The following is a 3,116-nucleotide window of genomic DNA, read 5'->3' on the forward strand; positions in this document are numbered from 1 at the left end:
AGTGGTGATGCTGCGCTGGGGAACCGCCTGCCAGCAGGGGGCGCTGGGCCGCGCCAGTTCCACCTAGGGAGGAAACGGGGCCGTTAGGAGAACCTGCAGTCAGTGCGGGACTCCACCACCCCTCCACTAGGCAGTCCTCATGCCCCGGCCATAGGGTAGTGCTCTGGCGCCTCCATTTTCCCTGTGCCCTAGATTTATAACATGGTGGCCCTGTCTTTTGACAAATTTCACCATCATGCACGATGCTGCCTGCTTTGCATTGCCGTGACAGACAATAACTGCTTTATTCAACCCTTCGGTTATCCTATGACCTAGTGGAAACTCCGTGGCTTCACGTGAAGAGAGTTAAATATTGATATATCAAAGTTTAAAATGGTATTTATTATTAGTATCTATATTTTTTACCTAAAAAGGCAATGGTTGTTTAAAAATACATATATCAGATAATTTTACTAGAGTGCCCCTCAGTTGTAGTTGGTATGCATCAGGGTGTTTCCCTAGCTGTTCCTGGGGCATGAGATCTAATGTCTACTTACCCCACATAGAGCTCCAATGACAGCCCAAAGGCAGGGTTCCACCCACGTCTAGCTTAAATAACAGACCTTGCCCAGCTTCCTTACAGGATGCAAGTGACATCGAAGCGGCCGTATCACTGAATAACCTAAGCCCAGCATGGATGATTAATGATGGCTTCCCCATAGTTGCACCAGCAGAGGATGCTATGCTCCCTGAGGCAACCTTCCACTCCTTATATACCCTAGCAGCACCCAAGCTGCCGAGCCAAGTGCAATTACGGCAGAATTACATCTAGCTGGAGAGGGAGAGAATCAGCCGCACCCAATTCTATGAAGGAATGTCAATAGTCAACAGGTCAATGTTTCTCAAGTCATAACAATAGTAACAGCTGCTCTCATGAAGATGACAGCTGTGATGCTCAGTGGCCAGCACCCGTTTCTGATTTAATTATGCTTTGGAACATGCTTGAAAAAGTGTGTGTGTGTGTGTGTGTGTGTGTGTGTGTTCAAATCACAGAAAAAAACCTACAGCGTTTCTAACTTTGGCTTAGCTAGAATTACAAACATCATTCCAACTTTGTGCCTTGTTAAATTGAATTTTGAACCCACTCCTCACTGAACTGAGGGTCTCATGCATGCCAGACAAGTGATCTACCATTGATTTATATTTCCGGCTTTGTTTATACTTTCTGAGACAGGATCTAAGGTGCTCAGGTGGGCAACTTGAACTTGAGATCCTCCTGCCTCAGTTTCCTGAATGGCTGGAATTACAGGTCCAAGGAGATCCTAATTAAAACAAAAAAATTTAAAACAACATGAACAGTTGACAGGCTTTTAGAGGGTGTTTCAGATAATTAGTTTTCAATGATTTTTTTGAATGACTTAAGTACTAACAGTATATAATACAAATGTAAGATCACAGTGTGTCAACCTCATGACCAGAGACTTACATCATCATCTTCACACTGGGCTTTCTTGTAATAGACTTACCATCCTCCATGATGCAACCTAGTGATTTCTCAACTAGCTGCTTGTTATAGAGACAAAAAAAAAACCGTGTCTTTAAACAGTAACATGAAGAAACAAAGTATCTAAGTCAATTTGTCAATTTGACACAAACCTAGATGTTATCTGGGAAGAGGAAATCTTAATTGAGAAAAGCCTCCAGAAAGATGGTCCCCTAGGCAAGCCTTCAGGGTATTAACTAACAATTGATGTGGAAGGGCTTTGCTCACTGCAGGCAGTGCCCCCCCCCCCCCAAGCAGGTGATCCTGGGGTGGGTAAGAAGCAGCCTCAGCAAGCAGCTGGGGCAGGGGGAGAAAGTCAGTAAGCAGTACTCACTCCTCCATGGCTTTTGCTTCCTGTCCCACCTTGAATTCCTGCCCTGACTTCCTTCAGTGACTGACTGTGGTGCAGGAGTACAAGAGGAAAGAGACCTTTTCCTCTCGGAGCGTCTTTTGGTCACTTTGCTTTATTGCAATAATAGAAAAGTAAGACAACTCATTTAATCTTACCCGAACTGTTTGTTTTTATTTAAAGGCTTGAGACCATAGAGTTTGAAAGAAAACCTTATCAGTCATTATCAAAATCTGGTTTCCAGTCACGCATTTTTTCTGCAGTGCCAGAGATTAAACCTCTTGCCTTGTGTTAGTCAAGCTAAGAGCTGTATCTTTCAATGCTTTTCATGTACATTGTTTAAGTTCTTATTGGAAACAAACTGTGGGCCANCTCTCCTGGCAGAGAGTGCATGGAGCTGGATAGTCAGTTGACTGTTAAATTTGAAGTGAGCTGGCTGTGGAACTCACCTTTCTGAGCCTCACTGTTTTCAGCTAAGAAAATGTGGGTTATTATATCAACTGGACAGCACGACTGATTGACTCCCAACACACCAAAAATCTCAAATCTTGGCCGAGCAAATAAGACAGGGCACACTGAATGCTAGTTTTCTTCTTCCACAATGTGTAAGAGTTTGTACTCTGCTGAAAGTCACAGTGTAGGCTGGGATCCACAGGAGTCACCAAGGACTGTAAAAAATAAATAAAATTATCACTGCCCTAAACTCTGACCTATAGCGTAATTAAGATACTTTGGTTTTTATAAGCACACGCTATTGTACAGGACTTCCTCCAAGCCATGGAACCTGGCTGCGTTCATGAGTTTGGCTGGCCTGCTTGCCAGAAACCATCATAGCTGGGCTTCTTGATGGTTGACCTTTTCTCTTGGAAGGAGTGGGTGGGAAGGGCGATAGGAGCTTCCCCTGAGTGCAGCCGGCCTCCCAACCCAACCAGTCATCAGTGCAGTTCTGCTCCAATTGCAATGGTCTCCGAGTCACTGTAAAGGGAGAGACCTGTGCGTCACAATCCCAGAGGTTACGGATATCCTGCATATCAGGTATATTTACATTACAACTCATAACGGTAGCGAAATTAAAGGTATGAAATAGTAATGAAATCTTTTTATGGNCAAGGGTCACCACAACATGAGAAACCGTATTAAAGGTTGGAAGCATTGGGGAGACGAAGAACCACTGGGGGGGAAAGGGTAAGGGTGAGAAGGGTTATGGGAGTGCACTCTCTCTGCACAGCCCTGGGGAAGTCTTCA

This window comes from Mus caroli, chromosome 2, assembly GCF_900094665.2.
Source record: "Mus caroli chromosome 2, CAROLI_EIJ_v1.1, whole genome shotgun sequence".
Lineage (NCBI taxonomy): Eukaryota > Metazoa > Chordata > Mammalia > Rodentia > Muridae > Mus > Mus caroli.